The sequence below is a fragment of the Triticum dicoccoides genome, chromosome 4A (assembly GCF_002162155.2).
Source record: "Triticum dicoccoides isolate Atlit2015 ecotype Zavitan chromosome 4A, WEW_v2.0, whole genome shotgun sequence".
Classification (NCBI taxonomy): domain Eukaryota; kingdom Viridiplantae; phylum Streptophyta; class Magnoliopsida; order Poales; family Poaceae; genus Triticum; species Triticum dicoccoides.
Window position 1 is genome coordinate 247,676,947 of NC_041386.1, and position 21,692 is coordinate 247,698,638.

The 21,692-nt window shown below is 44.2% G+C and overlaps 1 long non-coding RNA gene across 1 annotated transcript; it reads left to right on the forward strand.

Moving 5' to 3' along the window:
- Window positions 1–11,507: 11,507 nt before the first annotated feature.
- On the forward strand, window positions 11,508–15,129 carry LOC119285729. The gene is made up of 3 exons (XR_005139755.1): window positions 11,508–12,972; window positions 13,055–13,941; window positions 14,708–15,129. It is a non-coding gene; the product is annotated as an uncharacterized LOC119285729 (long non-coding RNA).
- The last annotated feature ends 6,563 nt before the right edge of the window (window positions 15,130–21,692 follow it).

Consider the following 21,692-nt stretch of genomic DNA (forward strand, 5'->3'; position numbering starts at 1 on the left):
ACATGAAATTGAATGTTTGTTTGAAAAGTTTGAAGATTTTAATGATTCAGTTTATAGACCTAAAAATCTTCCTATCCTTAAATATTGCTATGATAATTATAAATACAATTACGATATTGATGCATTTATTGAGAATAACTCCGCTGTCCAAGAAGAGACTAATATTTTGCAGGAGTTTATGGAAGAAGAAATTGATGAAACTGCGAGCACATTGGATGGAAAAGATGAGGAGGAGAGCGAAGAACAAACGGAGGAAGAACGGATTAGCTACCCATGCCCACCTTCTAATGAGAGTAAATTTTCAACTCATACATTATTTAATGCCCCTTCGTTCTTACCGAAGGATGAATGCTATGATAATTGTTATGATCCTGTTGATTCTTTTGAAATATCCCTTTTTGATGAAATTGATGCTTGTTATGCTTGTGGCCAAGATGCCAATATGAATTATGCTTATGGAGATGAACTTGCTACAGTTCCTCATGTTAAGAATGACATTGTTGCTATTGCTCCCACACATGATAGTCCTATTATCTTTTTGAATTCTCCCAACTACACTATATTGGAGAAGTTTGCACTTTTTAAGGATTACATTGATGGATTGCCTTTTACTGTTGCACATGATGATTTTTATGAATATAATATGCATGTGCTTGCTGCTCCTACTTGCAATTATTATGAGAGAGGAACTACATCTCCACCTCTTTATGTTTCCAACACAATAAAATTGCAAGAAACTGCTTATGCTATGTATTGGCCTTTACTTGATGTGCATGAATTGTTCTTGTATGACATGCCGATGTGTAGGAAGAGAGTTAGACTTTGTCATTGCTTGATATATGTTGCTTTGTGCTCACTACTAAATGAAAAATCATTGTTAATTAAAAATGGCTTTGATATACCTTGGGATCCGGGTGGATCCATTACTTGAGCACTTTATGCCTAGCTTAATGCTTTAAAGAAAGCGCTGCCAGGGAGACAACCCGAAAGTTTTAGAGAGTCGTTTATTTCTGTTGAGTGCTTTTATAAAGTTTAAAAACAAAAAAATATAGAGGGGAACTTAAAAACCTTTTCACAAAAGAGAAGCGATTGGAAGTTATGCATTGGAGAAGTGAGGGTCGACCTTGAACACTTGTGTTCATGCTCATGGAAAGAATGTAGAATTTTTCATGAAGATTATCACAAAAATGATTATCCCCTTGTACAATTCCATTGTATTATAAAAATAATGTGCCAAGATTTGCCTTTAGGATGTTTAGATTGCTTGTTGGTATGTGCGGTGTAGAAACAGAAACTTTGGCTGTAGTGCGTGATTTTACATTTTTTACTGGAACGTCAAAAGCTTCTGAAACCTTCTGCACAGTCTTTCTATACAAAATTGTTATTTTTCCTAATTGTTTCAGAATTTTTGGAGTACCAGAGGTGTGGTGAATTTTCAGATTACTACAGACTATCCTGTTTAAGACAGATTCTGTTTTTGATGCATTGTTTTGCTGGTTTTGATGAAACTATCGATTTTATCGGTAGTATAAGCTATGGAAAAGTTATATTACAGTAGCTACAATGCAAAAACAAAATATGAATTGGTTTGCAACAGTACTTAGAGTAGTGATTTGCTTTATAATACTAACAGATCTTATCGAACTTTCTGTTGAGTTTTGTGTGGATGAAGTGATCAAAGGTCGAGGAGGTTTTGATATGAGGAGAAGGAGGAGAGGCAAGAGCTCAAGCTTGGGGATGCCCAAGGCACCCCATGTAAATATTCAAAGAGACTCGAGCGTCTAAGCTTGGGGATGCCCCGGAAGGCATCCCATCTTTCTTCAACAAGTATCGGTATGTTTTCGGTTTCATTTTGTTCATGTGATATGTGTAAATCTTGGAGTGTCTTTTGCATTTAGTTTTCATTTTTATTTTATGCACCATGATGGTATGAGATAGTCCATGGTTTATTTATAGAATGCTCATTGCACTTCACTTATATCTTTTTAGTATCGCTTTATAGAATGCTTCATGTGCTTCACTTATATCATTTGAAGTTTGGATTGCCTGCATCTCTTCACATAGAAAACTGTTGTTTGTAGACTGCTCTTTTGCTTCACTTATATTTATTAGAGCATGGTCTTTTGTAGAATTAATTAAGCTCTCATGCTTCACTTAGATCCATTTAGAGAGTCAAAAGGAATTGGTCAATTGCATGGTTAGTCATAAAATCCTACATCAAACTTATGGATCACTGTATATGATATGTTTGATTCCTTGCAATAGTTTTACGATATAAAGATGATAATATGTGGGAGGTACTAGTAAACAGTTGTGGATAGTAAGAATATTGGTGTTAAGGTTTGTGATTCCCGAAGTATGCACATATAGTATCTCGTTATGCTATGAAGTTGGATCATGATTTATTATTGATTGTCTTCCTTATGAGTGGTGGTCGGGGACGAGCGATGGTCTTTTCCTACCAATCTATCCCCCTAGGGGCATATGTAGTAGTACTTTGCTTCGAGGGCTAATAAACTTTTGCAATAAGTATATGAGTTCTTTATGACTAATGTGAGTCCATGGATTATACCCATTCTTACCTTTCCGCAATTTGCTGACCTCTACGGTACCGTGCATTGCCCTTTCTCACATCGAGACGTGGTGCAAACTTCGCAGGTGCATTCAAAACCCGTGATATGATACGCTCTATCACACATAAGCCTTATTATATCTGCCTCAAAACAGCCACCATACCTACCTATTATGGTTTTTCCATGGCCATTCCGAGATATATTGCCATGCAACTTCCACCGCTTCCGTTTGATGACTTGAGCATTCATTATCATATTGCTTTGCATGATCATATAGATGACATAGTGTTTGTGGCTCAGCCACCGTTCATCATTTTTCATATATGTTACGCTAGATCATTGCACCTCCTGGTACATGCGAGAGGCATTTATATAGAGTCATACTTTGTCATAGGTATCGAGTTGTAATTTTTATTTCTTTTGAGTTATAACTAAATAGAAGTGTGATGATCATCATTATTCATTTTAAAGCAGTGCCCCAGTGAGGAAAGGATGATGGAGACTATGATTCCCCCACAAGTCGGGAGGAGACTCCGGCAATGAGAGAGAAAAAAGAAAAAAAGAAAGAAAAAAAGAAAAATAAAAATAAAAAAAGAAGAAAAAGAAAAAGAAAAAGAATAAACAAAGAGAGAAGGGGCATTGTTAGTATCCTTTACCACACTTGTGCTTCAAAATAGCACCATGTTTTTCATTTGGAGTCTCCTATGTTGTCACTTTCATATACTAGTGGGAATATTTCATTATAGGATTAGATGCACACCCACTTAGTTTTCATATTGATCTTTCATACACTTATAGCTCTTAGTGCATTCGTTGCATGGCAATCCCTACTCCTCGCATTGATATCACTTGATGGGCATCTCCATAGCCCGTTGGTTAGCCGTGTCGATGTGAGACTTTCTTATTTTTTGTCTTCTTTATATTAACCCCTACCAGCATACTCTATTATACCCGTAGTGCTATATCCATGGCTTGCGCTCATGTATTGTGTGAAGGTTGAAAAAGTTGAAGCGCGTTAAAAAGTATGAACCAATTGCTCGGCTTGTCATTGGGGTTGTTGATACGTCCATTTTGCAGCATGCTTTTATATCGATATTTATTGCATTATTGCATGTTATTTCACATTATGTCACAATACTTATGGCTATTCTCTCTTATTCTACAAGGTTTACATAAGGAGGGAGAATGCCGACAGCTGGAATTCTGGGCTGGAAAAGGAGCAAATATTAGAGACCTATTCTGCACAACTCCAAAAGTCCTGAAACTCCATGGAATACCTTATAATAAAATGAAAAATCCTCGCCAAAGATGAAGACCAGGGGGCCCACACCCTTTCCACGAGGATGGGGGGCGCCCCCCTCCTAGGGCGCGCCCCCCTACCTCATGGGCCCCCTGGTGGCTCTCCGATGACCATCTTCTGCTATATGAAGTCTTTCGTCAAGAAAAAATCAGAAGCAACCTTTCGGGAGGAAACTCCGCTGCCACGAGGCGGAACCTTCGCGTCACCAATCTACGGCTCCGGCAGAGCTGTTCTGCTGGGGAAACTTCTCTCCCGGAGGGGGAAATCATCGCCATCGTCATCACCAACGCTCCTCTCATCGGGAGAGGGCAATCTCCATCAACATCTTCATCAGCACCATCTCATCTCAAAACCCTAGTTCATCTCTTGTATCCAATTCTTGTCTCCAAGTCCAGGATTGGTGCTAGTAGGTTGCTAGTAGTGTTAATTACTCCTTGTAGTTGATGCTAGTTGGTTTAATTGGTGGAAGATCATATGTTCAGATCCTTTATGCATATTATTACCCCTCTGATTATGAACATAAATATTCTTTGTGAGTAGTTACGTTTGTTCCTGAGGACAAGGGAGAAGTCTTGCTATTAGTAGTCATGTGAATTTGGTATTCGTTCGATATTTTGATGAGATGTATGTTGTCTAGCCTCTAGTGGTGTTATGTGAACGTCGACTACATAACACTTCACCATTATTTGCGCCTAGAGGAAGGCATTGGGAAGTAATAAGTAGATGATGGGTTGCTAGAGTGACAGAAGCTTAAACCCTAGTTTATGCGTTGCTTCGTAAGGGGCTGATTTGGATCCATATGTTTCATGCTATGGTTAGGTTTACCTTAGTACTTTTGTTGTAGTTGCGGATGCTTGCAATAGAGGTTAGTCATAAGTGGGATGCTTGTTCAAGTAAGAACAGCACCCAAGCACTGGTCCACCCACATGTCAAATTATCAAAGTACCGAACGCGAATCATATGAACGTGATGAAAACTAGCTTGACGATATTCCCATGAGTCCTCGGGAGCGCTTTTCCTTATATAAGAGTTTGTCCAGGCTTGTCCTTTTCTACAAAAAGGATTGGGACACCTTGCTGCACTTTATTTACTTTTGTTACTTGTTGCTCGTTACAAATTATCTTATCACAAAACTATCTGTTACCACTTATTTCAGTACTTGCAGAGAATACCTTGCTGAAAACCGCTTATCATTTCGTTCTGCTCCTCGTTGGGTTCGACAATATTACTTATCGAAAGGACTACGATAGATCCCCTAAACTTGTGGGTCATCAGTTGTGCATGATAAATACTTTGTGTTAAGAAGGCAGAGCATGACAAGACTATATGATTTTGTAGGGATAACTTTCTTTAGTGTTGATATTTTGAAATACATGATTGTTTGTTGGGATGCCTGAGTATTGATCTCTTTAATGTCAAATTATAGACTATTGCTTTGAATCACTTATGTCTTAATATTTGTGCCATGATTAGATATACGATCAAGTTTATGCTAGGTAGCATTCCACATCAAAAATTATCTTTTTTATCATTTACCTACTCGAGGACGAGCGGGAATTAAGCTTGGGGATGTTGATACATCTTCGTCGTATCTATAATTTTTGATTGTTTCAAGCCAATATTATACAAGTTTTACATACTTTTGACAACTTTTCATATGATTTATTGGACTAACCTATTGATCCAGTCCATGTGCCAGTTCCTGTTTTCTTCATGTTTTCTGTATCGCAGAGTATCCATATCAAATGAAGTCCAAATGCAATAAAATTTCACGGAGAATTATTTTGGAATATATGTGATTTTTGGGAGTTGGAATCACCGCAAATGGAGGCCGGTGGTGGGCACAACCCACCAGGGCGCGCCAGAGGAGCCAGGCGTGGCGTGGTGGGTTGTGCCCACCTCGTACGTCGGTTGGACCTCTACTTCGGGCGCAAGGAAGCTTATATCTGGAAAAAATGTGTTAAAATCTCAGCGCAATCGGAGTTACGGATCTCCCGGAATATAAAAAACGTTTTTCGGCCAGATCTGGGCAACGCGAAATAGAAAAGAACAGAGAGGGAGATCCAATCTCGGAGGGGCTCCCGCCCCTCCGACGCCACGGAGACCACGGACCAGAGGGGGAACTCTCCTCCCATCTAGGAGGGAGGCAAAGGAAGAAGAATGAGGAGGGGGGCTCTCTCTCCTCGCTTCCGGTAGCGCCGAAGTGACACCGAGGCACCGATCCGGACGGCGATCTACATCAACAATCTTGCTACTGTCAACACCAACTTTCTCCCCCTCTATGCAGTGGTGTAACACCCATTCTCCCCACTGTAATCTCTACTTAAACATGGTGCTCAACTCCATATATTATTTCCCAATGATCTATGGTTATCCTATGATGTTTGAGTAGATCTGTTTTGTCCTGTGGGTTGATCGTGATCTTGGTTGGTATGATTGTATATTTTATTTATGGTGTTGTCCTACGGTGCCCTCCATTCTTGCGCAAACGTGAGGGGCCCCGTTGTAGGGTGTTGCAATATGTTCATGATTTGCTTACGGTGGGTTGCGAGAGTGACAGAAACTTAAACCCGAGTAGGTGGGTTATGGCGCATGGGAGTAAAGAGGACTTGATACTTAATGCTATGGTTGAGTTTCACGACCTTAATGATCTTTAGTAGTTGCGGGTTCTTTCTAGAGTTCCAATCATAAGTGTATATGATCCAAGTAGATGAAGTATGTTAGCTCATGCCTCTCCCCCATAAAAAGTTGAAAGAATGATTATCGGTACTTGTTATCGATTGCCTAGGGACAAATAACTTTCTTGTTGACAAAAGCTCTCTACTAAAACTAACTTAGTTGTGTCTTTATATAAACAACCCCTAGATTTTATTTATGTGCTCTTTATTATCTTGCAAACATATCCTATCACACCTACAAAGTACTTCTAGTTTCATACTTGTTCTAGGTAAAGCGAATGTCAAGCGTGCGTAGAGTTGTATCGGTGGTCGATAAAACTTGAGGGAATATTTGTTCTACCTTTAGCTCCTTGTTGGGTTCAACACTCTTATTTATCGAAGAAGACTACAAACGATGCCCTATACTTGTGGGTTATCAGGAAACCATAGCCATCTTTGATCAACGAGCTAGTCTAGTAGAGGCTCACTAGGGACACGGTATTTGTTTATGTATCCACATAGGTATTTATGTTTCCGATCAATACAATTGTAGCATGAATAATAAACATTTATCATGAATAAGTAAATATAATAATAACAACTTTATTATTGCCTCTAGGACATATTTCCATCAGGGCGATGTGGCGACCAACTTAGGGGGTGAGTGTGGCGATGATGACAATGGGAATTTTTATATACCTGTGAAGTGGCGTGCTCCGACGAGAAACAGGGGGCACATTTACGACGTGCGGGTCAAAAAGGGGTCTAAAACGTGGCAACCATTAATTGGGGTTCTTTTTTGATGGAAGCGACAACCATAAGGACTAACGTCTGTGCGATCAGTTGGCGGATGACATGCGCTCCATACCAACACTCACAACCTCTAAGTATGAACTGTGGCGGGCCTATGCACCCCATAAATTATGGTGATCCGAAGGCATGCACCTCTACTAGAGTACCCTTTTTAGCCCAATCTACATATCAATGGTTATTATGTCGATCGACCCGATAGAGTTGCTATTAGGCATTATACTCGGTTATGATTTGGTCGGTTCGTGACGTTTTTTTCCTTCCGAGAAGAACTTTTTTTGGAATCATGCATTCCATTAGTCAATGTGCCGAGCTAAGTCACTAGCAACATGAACTTGGGCGGAAATAGGATCACCCGACCATACGGTTGGGGGCGCATGCACCATCTTCGACCCATACAACGCAATAGCATCCGCTACCTTATTACATGCCCGTGGGCAATGATCAATGCGAAAGAAAATAAAGTTCGACGAAACAAAAGACTTAATTTCTCTAAAGAGCACTCCATTGGGGGAACAGATCATAAGTAGATGACCTGATCGCCTAGACCAAAAGTTCAGCATCTGTTTCTAGAATCACCTTGGTAATGCCAAGTTCCCGCGCTTTATGTATTGCCTAGACACATCCCTCAGCCTCTGTATGCAGTGCATCCTGTGTGTACTCCATATTGTTGAGTATATGTGTTATGTGCATATTGTGTATTGGGCCCGCCTTCTAGTTCCTTGTATAGTTGAGGTCCGTGCCCACCTTTGTACATCATATATACGTTCCAATGCACAAGAGCAATACATCATGCAATTCACATATTCTACATGGTATCAGAGCCAAGAAGTCTTGAGTTCAAGACCCGGCTGGCGCAATTATATTACAGCCCACTTTCGGTCCACGTTTAGGCCTGAGGGAGCCACACGTGAGGGGGAGTGTTGACGTATAACGTGCTGCCTAGTCTCTTCCATCAGATTGGTCTTTTGGTTGCATTGGCTAGAGCATGCACTTCTACACATACCACCAGCTCCTGCAACGACCACGTCTCCCTCCGAGTCCCTAATCACGTAGCCCCAACCGCCTAATCCATTGCCACTGTTATAGCTTCCATCAGTATTAATCTTGAGGTTGTCCTGCGGTGGTTTGCCCCATATCTCCGTATTTTGCTTGGCCTGCTTCTTACTACCAAAGTACCGCAAGAACTCCCTTTTTGTACTAAATATCTGCCAAACAAGACTGTCTATATTGATCTTTCTTGCTTCTTCTCTGAACTTATTTCTCGCGTTCCACCATGACCAACAAACAGATACACACCTGGCCACATGGCTAGGGCACATGCCTTTCTCAAAAGGGGAAAAGAGCCACGTTTTTTTAGACATACAATTAGCCACGTGACTGTCATGGGACAGGCTTGTCGAATTGGGCCATTAAATTATTAAACTAACATATTCTTCTAAAAAAGAGGAGAAAATTGCTTCTATACCATCGACAACCTCTGCAATGGCTCATTTGCCATCCAACAAAGCTGTAATGCTTATATACCAAACGCAAACAAATTATATTGCCTATATACCACTATTGTTAGTATGCTGTTACGCTATCTTCTTTTCTCCGTCAATTTTCTCACAAATTCTGATTGTACCCTCACATTAGATAATAAAAAAGAAAAAGAAAATTCAACTCACGCACACCCCCGGCCCTCCTCATCCCCACAACTCCATGCACGCACGCACCCGACCTCCCACCACGCGCGAGCGCGAGCGACGACCTCCAACCAGCCGCAATGGCGGAACCGCCACCGGCGCCACCGCAGCCCCTGCCGCCGCTCCCCCAACCCCCACCAATGCCACAGATTCCCGTCGCCGCTGCGCCTCAAAGCTTCTATCCCACCGCATCTTCGGCGTTCTCCAGGTGACGCCTCATGGCGGAACCGCCGGCGGCGCTTCCCCTGCCCCTGTCGCATGGTCCTATCTCCGCCGCGCCTCTAGCCCTCTCGTCCATCGCATCTTCGACAGCCCCCGCACATGGGCTAGCAGCACCAACCACTCGTAGAGCCCAAGATATTTCGGTTGTGGTATTTTCGTTCTGGATGATGTGAACTTGCTACTGATTGTGCGAGATTTAATATGATGTTTGTTGAATCTCTTCTAAATGATGTGAATTTTCTTGAGATATTACTCTGTTGCTGGAATTATTTATATACTGAAATTGTAAGATAGTCACTTATTTTTGCTGGAATGTTGAAAATAGAGAAGGAATGCTGTCAATTTTTTCTGGACATGTTTTAGAGTTGTTTGTGTTAGGAATATGCAATTTGTATTCCAATAGGGCCATAGGCCAGTATATATATACATGTACAGGTGCAGGACATATGCAAGAAACCCCTAATTCAACGGGGTAAATAGAAAAGGCTACATGGCTATACATATACTACTCTAACATCCCCCCTCAAACTCATGGTGGATGAACAACACTGAGTTTGGAGAGATAGAAGCCATGTTGTGCTCTAGTCTAAGCCTTCGTAAATAAATCCGTCAGCCGTAACTCTGAAGGCACATACTGAAGAGCAATAACCTGATCCTGCACAGCAGCGCGCACGTAAAAAGCATCAACACCAATATGCTTGGTGAGCTCATGCTTCACAGGGTCGCGCGCAATGCTAATGGCACATGTACTGTCCGACAATAATAGAGTAGGTGTAGTGATACAAACACCAAAATCCTGAAGTAACCACCGTAACCAAGTCACCTCTGCCATCAAAAGAGCCATAGCTCACAACTCAGCCTATGCACTCGAATGGGAAATTGCGGTCTGTTTCTTCCTCTTCCAAGCAATGAGAAAACCACCAAGGAAAACGCAGTAAGCAGAAAGTGAACGATGATCCGAAGGATCACTACCCCACGTAGCATCCGAAAAGGCCTGAAGCTGTAATGAACCGGAGCGAGGAAAGAACAGACGGTGAGAGATCGTGCCACGAAGATATCGGAGAACACGAAGAAGATGACTATAGTGAACCGAAGTGGGAGTAGAGACAAACTGGCTCAAAATATGGACTGGATAAGAGATATCCGGACGAGTGACGGCTAGATAGACAAAACTCCCAACAAGATGACGATAACGTGTCGGATCAGACAAGGGGTCACCATCAGTATCACGAAGGTGAACATTGAGCTCCATGGGAGTCTCAACAATGCGCTCATCAGTAAGAGCAGCACGAGCAAGAAGATCCTGGATATACTTATCCTGAGAAATAAAAAAGCCATCATAAGTAGAAGAGACTTCTATCCTAGGAAACACTATAAGAAAATTGAGATACTGTGACAAAAATCCTTGTGACGGTGGTTGACAATGTCACACAAGTATGTAATGTGTGATGTTCTGGAGGTCGCGTCACCGATTACTATATGTTAGTGACGGTTAATGTCATTGAATCATGTGAGCCGCTGAGTGCCACCTGGCTGTCATTTTTGTGACGTTTTGGTAATTTCCATGATGAACCCACTACAGTCACCGATTATTACAAATGTGTGATGCTCATTTTTTATCGTGTAACTACTAGCAATGGGATGCATCATAGCTGCTTCGAGTTATTGAGCATTAGGACACACGCGTCAGTGTATTTTTATGGGTCTCGTGTGGCAATGGCTCAATGCTGGTAGTTGGACCCGCCATAGTTTGTTCATAAGTTATTGAGCGATGCAATTATTTTGTTCAGTCTAATATAGCGATCTAATATAAATTAGTGGTTAGAGACAAACTTATTATTGGTATTCATAAGCCGATGAATATGGCGGTGCAGTTGTACACATATGGTGTCTAGTATGTGCTTTTTAATTCTTTTAGTTAGATTATACACACATGGTATGTGACTACGTGGCACATGCTTTTTACTTTTTTATAGACTATACACTTACATGATAAATGCCATTTTAATTTTTTGATCAGATTATTCATATACATTGTACATGTCAAAATGACCTTTTTGTGTTAAAAAACCCCACTGTCTTTTTGACGTAAGCGTGCCAAAGCCACTAGTTTTTTTTTGAAAAAGCCACTAGTTTTTTTTAGGGAGAATCGTTTTGCCCTGCAGCGCGTAGAGAATGAAAATTTCAAATTATTTGGAGCGAAGCCTATTTTAGGCCGACCCTAATCCTCGTTTTCCCATCTAGCGTCGTCCTCTTCCTTTCTTAATCCCGATCCAATCTCCAATCCCCTACGCCGCTCCTCTCCCAAGCTCCCACCCCCATCCGCCTCCGCCGCCCCCACCATCTATGCAATAACCTCGCCATTGAGAGGCCGAAGGAAGCCACTGCAGCGCCGCCGCCGCTGCAGGCCGTCGGGCACGGCAGGAGGAGCCCTCCGTGCGCCTGCTCTTCCCGACGCTGTCGGGTCACCGTCCATGGCGTGATCTCCGTTGCCGCGTTTCCTCCCCGATGCTGCGCCCACGAACGCGGCTGGCCCATCCATCTCATTGACGCCCGTGTCACCACCTTCGTGGTCCTCCTCCAGCGTCCACCGTGGTGGGAGCAGAGTGCAGCCCGGCCATGACGGGTACCTCCTTCCCGCGCTCCCTAGCCTCCCAGCATCTACTCGTCGTCGTCAGCCACCATGGTCGGCAAGGCCAACCTCCACGGCGACTGGATCTGCCACCACAGCCACGAGGACGACCATCCTCCATGGCCACCCCACTGCCCGCCTCACCATCGGATCCGCCGTCCTGGGCGTACACCCGCGCATGGTCGGCAGATGTAGGCGTCGCCGGCCGCCTCTACAACGACGAGCACTGTGACTGTCATCTATCTATTTCCCTTTTTTGTAGGATATCCAGTGAATTTTGAAGTTTTGTTCTACTGATGAACTAGGTGATGTCAAACTGATGAACTAATTTACTTACTATAAGTTAATGAACACTCAATTCATATTGTTAGAATTTGTGTTATATAGATTTGGGGCACTTTTATGTGCATAGATGCTTGGCACTTTGAGAAATATTAACAGTTTGTTTGCGCAGCATGTCAGTTTTACTATCATCACTTTGAGAAATATACAATTCTAGTGCAACCTGTATTTGCATTCTAAATTAGCTACTTCATCACATTCATGCGTGCATGAGGTTAATACATACTCACATGTAAAATGGCTGCATTCTTTAAGGTCCAGTTCCAAACAAATTTAAGAGGAATTCATTTAGTTTGTGTTGATACCATAAGCTGGTACGTATTTTGGCAGTTCATTCAGTTCCATTACCTGCCATCTTTTGCAGCTTCGGGTATTACATCTCAATGTTTTTTGCATGATTTTTTCCATATATTACTTTGATGTGCCTAATTTCTGGAGATGCCTTTTTTTGCTAGTTGTTCATCTAAGCTTATTGCTGCCTGATGCCTCAACTGTGGTTTCTAATCGGCGACAAGTAGTTGTACAATATTTGCATCATGTTTGAGAGTAAAGTTGATAAATCCATGTAGGCAGAGTTGTGCTTATTGATTTTTCATGCAGTGGGTAGTGCTCTATTCCCTACTAGTCCAGTGTGCTTGGTGTTGATGAGGTAACACAGAAACTCGAGGAACCTTGGTGCCTTGTTGTTGTTGAACTTACGGACTTCCACACTCAATAGGGAGAAGGTCTCCTAGCTAGCCACGGGAAGGTATACTTCACAGATCTGATTATTTTAAATGGCCATGAATTGTTAATTGAACCTGTATCTAAGTTATACTTTGCTGTTGAAGGAGCATGGCTGCCGGTGGTGTCCGGCGTGGACGAATTAACTCGGTCTACTTCTCTGCATTTTTTCCCTTTTTGCAGTTGGCTGTGTTCCCAATAGAAAAGGCATGTGACTTTCTTAATAATTCTGATTACTAGTCATGTTTTGTTGACAAAGTAAGCAAGTACTGAATTTATATTCTAACTAATATTCTAACTAGCCAAGATATATGTTTTTATGCAAAGTTGGTTATGTATTTATCTGTTCTCAGTTGGATTCATTAATTGATTACCTGATTGCATCCTTGTCCGAAACTGAGCTTCTATCAATTAAGTATGTTCGCTTTGAATCGGTTCATTTGATATTGTTGTGCATGTCGCTTGCAGTTTCTCTTCCCCAAAACTTTGTATGCTGTATTTTATCAGGCTACCATTATCAACAAATTTAACTTTGATCTACAACTTTAATCTTTATAGGGACCAATATCTTCTGTTACTAATATGTTAACATTTGTGTTGCAAATTCTAACCCTTTGCTTGATGATGATGCAAGACATATTGTAAGAAGTAGGGATGAACAAAGGACTGAAACAACTGTTGATGCCTTCAAAAAGTCACACAAGAGGAAACTAGCATATGCTCCTTGTTCTGATGACGACGAGGGCTATTCAATTATGTTCAAGAGGAAAATACTCATTTGTTAATCTAGTCCATGTTATTTATCAATGGTACATGTCGCATTAGGCTGCTATGTAGCTCGTGTTATTTTTTTCTCATGTATTATGCGAAGTATGAGCATGGGGTATGCCTAAAGATCTGGCGGGTCTGGAAGCTGTACTTCATTAACACAAATCCGAGTTCTAGAAGAAAGAATTGAACAGAAAGATACAGAGGCAAGAGATGCAAATGACAGGTAATTGTCTTGTTTCTTTTTGTGTTCTTTTTGTTTCTTTTTGCTTGCTTTTGTGTGCATAATGCACTCATGATAGTGAAAATGAAAACACAAATGTGTGCAAATAAGACATTCATCTTTAGTTCCTATAGTGAATTTATGTATGGTATGATCCTTATCCAATCATCCAAAGTGGCATAAAAAACAAATGTTTGTAATGAGAAATACATGGTTTGTTGCATGGTTTTAATGCATGGTTTTTAATATAGAAATCAAATATGATTTGTTCATTTGTTTATGTGTTGTCCTAGCATAATTCTTCTTTTAACCAGGGTTGTAGACTTGACATCCTATCAATGTTGGGGATATCGCTTATCGGGAACTTATCGGTCGACCCATGATAAGGGGTAAATCGGCCAGTTTATCGGCATATCGGCCGATTTATCGGCATATCGGTTGACTTATCGGCCGATATATCTTATCGGTCAGACACTGGTAAGCGATAAATCGGCCAATTTATCGAAATATCGGAAGATATCTTGAACAGTGCATCCTATTGGCGATGCTTCCTTTGGTTATGCATGTTGTAAACATTATAAGTTATTCTTGGGTTTACTGTTTCATTGGCCCATCGACATGCTTACCTTGACATTTAATAATGTACTTTTCTATTTCAAATTCATCATTAGATAGATTGTAGGCTTCTTAGTAGTACTCTCGTACCCTTTTATCTTGTATGTTTTCATCTCATTACGATGCAACGTTGTTGTGTTTTGCCTATTTATAGCATCAGGAGGAGTTAGTTGCAAGACTTGAAGCATAAGAGAAAGCATTTGAAGAGATATAGAAGAAGCAACAAAAAGAATTGGATGCTCTAAAGAAGAGCCGACAAGAGAAGAATGAAGCTTGGGCAAAGAAGCAACAAGAGTCAGATAATCTTATTAGTTTCCTCTTGAGGGCTCAAGCAACTCAATAGTCCGAGTCTAAACTTGATGGTGCATGAATGCCATCCTTCCATGATGGAAAGATAGTTGTTGAATCATACATTGCAATCATTGAGACAACACATGTGGTCTTTAGTTAACTATTAGTTTTCATCTTTTTCTACTGTATGTTTCAAACTTGAGTCAGTGCTATTTTTTACCATCATTTTTGTTTAAAGAATGATTTAGCTGAGACGATTTCATATATAACAGGATTTTTATTTCATATCAACTTATGATGTGATTTGTCTCTTTAAATTGTTTATATAATCTTGTGTGAATTAAATACTTATTATGATATGCATTTGGAATATAGTGGATTTAATAATTCATTGTAATTTAAATTCGAAAGAAAGTAATTATATTTTGATGACTTCATCTTCATCCATAATAAAAGTAGCATTGCTACTAGTGGGATAGCTGCTCAGGCATTGACGTGGCATAAATTTAGTGACGTTGCTTCGTCACTAGACATGGTCCAATATGGCATATTTTCTCCTAACATGTGACATTCATCGACCGTCATGGAAGCAGCAAGTCGATGACATTTGTTATAACGTCACCAAAGGTCTCGATTTCAATGACGTTTTTGCGCTTGTGCCGTCACTAGGAGTAATCTGTGACGGGGATTTTGTGACGATGCTCGTGACGCCCATGAAATGTCACTAGGGGGTAATTTGTGACGTTATTAGCTATTCGATGACATTTTTTGGCTCGTCATAGTAGGCCCGATCTCTTGTAGTGAAAGTACCGAAGAGGGCCAAGATCAGACATAAGAAACTACTCACTAAGACGGGCCTTCACAAAGGCAATGTACTTAGGGTCATCGCCAGTGATGATCATGTCATCAACATAGAGAAGAAGAAGAGTCCGGCCATGAGCTGAAAGGTGGACAAACAACGCTGGATCATGAGCACTCGCCGAAAAACCAGCGGTAGTCACCACAGAGGCAAAACGCTTAAACCAGGCACGAGGGGCTTGCTTAAGGCCATAGAGAGAGCGACGAAGACGGCAGACCATGCCATCAGGAATAGAATACCCAGGTGGAGTGTCGGTGTCAAAACTGGCGGATCTCGGGTAGGGGGTCCCGAACTGTGCGTCTAGGCCGGATGGTAACAGGAGGCAGGGGACACGATGTTTTACCCAGGTTCGGGCCCTCTTGATGGAGGTGAAACCCTACGTCCTGCTCGATTAATATTGATGATATGGGTAGTACAAGAGTAGATCTACCATGAGATCGAGGAGGCTAAACCCTAGAAGCTAGCCTATGGTATGATTGTATGTTGTGGTTGTCGTCCTACGGACTAAAACCCTTCGGTTTATATAGACACCGGAGAGGGTTAGGGTTACACAAGGTCGGTTACAAAGGAGGAGATATCCATATCTGTATTGCCTAGCTTGCCTTCCACGCCAAGTAGAGTCCCATCCGGACACGAGATGAAGTCTTCAATCTTGCATCTTCATAGTCTAACAGTCCGGCCAATGGAGATAGTCCGGCTGTCCGGAGACCCCCTACTCTAGGACTCCCTCAATAGCCCCTGAACCAAGCTTCAATGACGATGAGTCCGGTGCGCAGTATTGTCTTCGGCATTGCAAGGCGGGTTCCTTCTTCGAATACATAACAGAAGAATTTGAACACGAGGATAGTGTCCGACCCTACAAAATAAGTTCCACATTCCACCATAGAGAGAATAATATTTTCGAAGATCTAGTTTGCTAGCTTGTTTTGGTAGCATGACGTTATGTCATGGCCCGGTGATTATTTGAACCGTTTCCTTCAACCAACCCTGCACATAACGCGAGGCGGTTTTTTAACACGTCTTGTCAAAGCAGAGATTGTGTCCCCTTATTACGGGATTCTCATCAATACGGGCGTGGGTAACCCCAACCGCGCCATCAGTTACGACGCTTGGGGGATAAGCGAGTTTTACCAAGCAAGTGGGGACGCTTAGTTTCGTCCGCCCATATAAAGGGATAGGGATTCACCTTTCTATCCACGCCTTCTTCCTCCTTCGCTCATCCGTTTTCGCACACTCGAGCTCTAGCGCCCAAGTCCGCACTTCCCACCTCAACCTTCTCCAATCATGTCCGGAGCGAGAGGCAGGTTGATGGTCTCCTCCGTCACGGAGGGAGACATCAAGAAACTGAGGAGAGTCGGATACCTGCCCGACGACATCGGCACCGGCTCCCAGATGAGGGGCAGCTCATCCCCACCCCCAAGCCCCATGAGAGGGTAGTGTTCCTCACCCATTTCCTCCGCAGACTGGGATTCCCTCTCCATCCATTTGTCCGGGGGCTCATGTTCTATTACGTCCTGGATTTCCACGGTCTAGCCCCGAACTTCGTCCTCAACATCTCGGCGTTTATCGTCGTGTGCGAGGCCTTCCTCCGCATCAAGCCCCACTTCGGCTTATGGTTGAAGACCTTCAATGTCAAGCCGAAGGTTGTGGACGGGCGCCAGGCGGAGTGCGGAGGCGCCATGGTGGGCAAGATGCCCAACGTAACATGGCTCGAGGACTCCTTTGTGGAAACCATAAAGGGGTGGCAATCGGGGTGGTTCTACATCACCGAGCCGCGCGACCCTGCATGGGCAGCGGCCCCCGAGTTCCGATCTGGCATCCCCACAGGGCTCACTTCCTGGAAAGAGAAGGGCCTATCCTGGGGTAGTTTAGGAGAGCTGACCGGACTCCAAACATGTATCCAAAACATGGTGAACAAGAAGCTCAAGCTTCTCAACATAGTCCATGTTTTGCTCATCCACCGGATCCTCCCGTGCCAACAACGGGAGTTCAACTTGTGGGAGTTCGACCCGTTGCAGCACCGAACTCTAAATAGGCTCTTCGACACGACTCAAGAAGATACCTGGAGGGTGTTGTTCAAAAGTGCCAAGGTCCCCCCTCCTATTACTGAGGATCGCGGATTCAGCGCATAGCGCCAAGCCAGTGCGGTAAGCTGCTTTACCTTTCATAGGATACTTATTTCTTATAGATTGACTCTATGCGGGATCTAAACTCCCATACCTTTGACAGGACTGGCAGAAGATGGCCGGACAGATCGACTGTCCGGCTCCTTTGCCCGAAGGCCCCGCAGACGCTCTTCTGGCGAAGATGTTGACTCTGGCCCCTTATACGGTGCCGGAGAAGACCAAGAAAGCCAAGGGAACCCGAAAGAATTCCCGACACCAGGCGTCATTGGACTCACCGTCCGATGACTCTGCGGCGCACTCTTCCCCCGAAGACGAGGAAGAAGAAGAAGAAGAAGAAGAAGAAGAAGATGCTCCCCCACCGACTGGGGGGGGGGGGGACAGGAAAAGGAAGGCCACCCCAACTGGGGGGCCGAAGGGTCCAAGAAGGGAAGGACTCTCCTTCCGGACAGTTCCACCGCAGCCGATGAAGGCGAAGACGAGTGGTTGCCCCGGGCCAAGCCCCCGGGGAGATCGTAAGTATTCGGATACCAGAGTAACTGATAGAATTCCTTTGCCACACTGCTTTCCCTAACGCTGAACACAATTATGCAGGCCGCCACGAGCCAATATCTATGTATCGTCGGACGGCTCCCTGGGCTTGTCGAACATGGATAGCGATCTAGTCCCGACCGCCACCTCCCCTCATCCTACCGAAGATGCCGAGGTGTTGTCTCAAGAGGCACCGGGTCGAGGGGAGACAGTCCCGGAGGCGCCTCAAGGTGACCTTCCGGACTCCGGGAGCCGAGGGACAGGGCCCCTTAGAGCTCCGAGTTCGGCCCTCAGCCGAACACCGTGTCGGAACCTCCAGCGGTTCCAGGCTCGGGCAGGCGGCCTCCTTCTAAGAGGGGCAAGACGCCTGTGCCGGTGACCTCTATCCATCCAGAGGTGCCGGACAATCTACTAGAAGCGCTTCGCAGCGCTTCCATCAATGAGGAGCACCGCACTATCATGAGTGTGGTGATCCAGAAGGTTCAGTCTGCCAAGAGCGGATTGACTGAAGCCTGTGCCAGCCTTCTAACAGGCTTCGAGGTAAGTGTTTTAAAATGTAGTAGGAATATTACCGCATAGACAGTAGCCCTGATGCTTTGTTCGGTGTTCACAAAGAAAAGCCGAACAGAGGATCAAATAATATCGCAGGAGTCTAATATAAGTATGTCAATATGCATATGCAGGCTTCGCTGCTGGCGTCCGCCGCACTGACTGCAGAGGTCGCCATACTAAAGCAGGACCTCGAGGGGTCCAGGAAAGAGCTCGGCCTCGCCAAGAGGTAGCTCGAGGAGAACAAGGGTAAGTAATACCCTATCTATAGACATGTATATATAAGAGAAGACGCGATTGCAAAATGACAGGATCATCGTATATTTGCCAGGGGCCATGACCGAGGTGGCGACCCTGAAGCAAGCGCTGACCAAGGCCGAAGATAAAGCGGCCAAGGAGCGCACCGAGCGAGAGAAGCATGAGGCTTGGGTGGGCGAGGTGTAGCAAGAGCTCCAGGCTCTCATGGCGAAGCACGAGGCATTGGAGCTTGACTCAAAGACGCGAGAGGCTGAGCTTGCCGCGGCCCTCGAGAGCGCAAAAAGTGCCAAGGTCAAAGCCCAAAAGGCTCTCCAAGAGATCGACGCGATGAAGAAGATAGCGGTGGGTAAGGCTTTCTATATGCAAAGCAAGCATGTAAAAGTAAATTACCGATTACTTACCCGAATCCGGAGCTCTCTAGGAGCATTCACAGATTTGCCCCGCAGCGTGTCCGATGCCGCACAATTTTACCAGGCCGAGGATGGAAGCTCAACGGAGAAGATGTTCTGGTCTCAGTATGCTGAGGCCGAACACCCGGTGCCAATGAGCGACCAGCTGAAGCAGATGGTCGAGCTACATAAGGTGGCCGATCGGGCCATGAAGAGCTTTATAGTCCGGCTGTGGCCTGGCGACGCCCTTCCGAACAGCTTCTTCGGCCTGGTGAGGCGGCTTGTGGATACTTGCCCGCGGCTGGAGGTCGTCAAGTGATCTATCTGCATTGAAGGTGCACGCCGGGCTTTCGCCCGTGTGAAGTTGCAGTGGTCAAGCTAGACGTCGTGAAGCTGATCAAGGAGGGGCCGCCGGAGGGCAAGGAGCACCGCCACTCCGAGATGTACTACGAGGGTGTTCTGCCGGGTGCCCGTCTCATCACGAACGAGTGTTCAAAAGATGTAATATTTGAATGAGACATGCTCGTTTTATCCTGTGTTTATGAAAACTTGTTTCATATGCGATATGCAATGCTTGTTTGAATTTAAAATATTACCTTCTGTTTGGCTGTTTATCTAATCTCAGAGATGGCTAGTCCTCGGCTTCTGCCCCCATGCCACGAGTGCTGGGGTGTTCGGGATAAACCTGAGCACTCTTGTTCCCATGTTTGGGTCCTTCGAGGGAGGTGCTCAGCACAGCGAACAAGGTAATCGGACTAATAATGCTTTATCACTCTCACTTAGCCATATAATTCTATAATTTTAAATTTCGGCGAAGCCCCTGGTATTCGGAAGGCCGAATTCGGGGCGCGATACACGCCTTTAAGCCGGACAGGGCCGGTCCCTCGCTCTAAGTGGCATAAGTCTTTTGGGACTCGAAAACCTCGCCGAACAGTGACCAGTCTCTCACCTTATCATGACAGTCAGTTTTAGCTTTCTCTACTAAGGTGCTGAACCCAGCAGAACCGGGGCACAATCGCAGTAGTTCTCCTAGCGCCACCTTAGCCGATAGAGCGGAACGTAAGGTACCAAAACATAGGAGCCGGGCAAACCCAACATTTGACCAAAGGCATGATTCGGAGCTAATGCATATAATGCTATAAGTTCGGGGTGCCACACTTGTGAAAGTGTTCGGACTTTCACACCGTATTGTGGGGTGCGTAAGCCCCTGGTGTATTGGCCGTACCAAAGTGTACGGTTGCAAGGTGTCATTAATGAACACATAGATATATATATATAATAAGAATGCAATAATAGGCGTAATGTCATGAATTGTTTATTCAAAAAATTACGTTAAGGCAGAGTGATACAAGTAGTGCGATAAGCAAAGAGTAGGACTATGTCCCTTCCAAGGGCAAGCTGAGGAATGATATTAAATCGAATATTTTGCTCATTGCTGTAATCCACCTGGTAATTCTGTGGTATGACGTAGCTGTCTGCCTCCTTGGTTGTTGCATCATGTGTTCGGCAATAGTGCCGCCGGACAATGTTTCCAGAGATTATGGTCCTGAAAAAAATAACCAAACGGGAAGCCCCTAGTGCAGTTTAAGCCGCGTCCTGGGGCGTGCTGCAGTTGTGCCCACCTCCCCACCTGTGCCCATGGTATTTTTAATGCGTAATTATGTACGCGCGGCACTAGTTTTGCCGTTGGGCTGGGATTGGGGTGGCCACCACATTGCTACGCGAGATCAGATCGCGCCAGGCGGTCTATTTGCCGATTTCTCCGAGCGCGCTTGAAGGTGTCCGGGCTTTGAAGCGCCGAACTGGTTGATTGCCTTGAGAGGCTGCCATGCGCTTCTGCTGCGAGAGCTGCGGTGTGCTCCTCTGTTCGGAGGGAGCACTCTGTGTTTCCATTGACTGTAATAACTCCGCGAGGTCCTGGCATCTTGAGCTTGAGGTATGCATAATGCGGTACTGCATTGAATCTAGCAAATGCAGTTCGCCCGAGCAGCGCGTGATAACCACTGCGGAACGGGACTATATCGAAGATTAACTCTTCGCTTCGGAAGTTATCCGGGGATTCGAAGACCACTTCCAGTGTAATTGAGCCTGTGCAATGGGCCTCTACACCTGGAATGACGCCTTTAAAGGTCGTTTTTG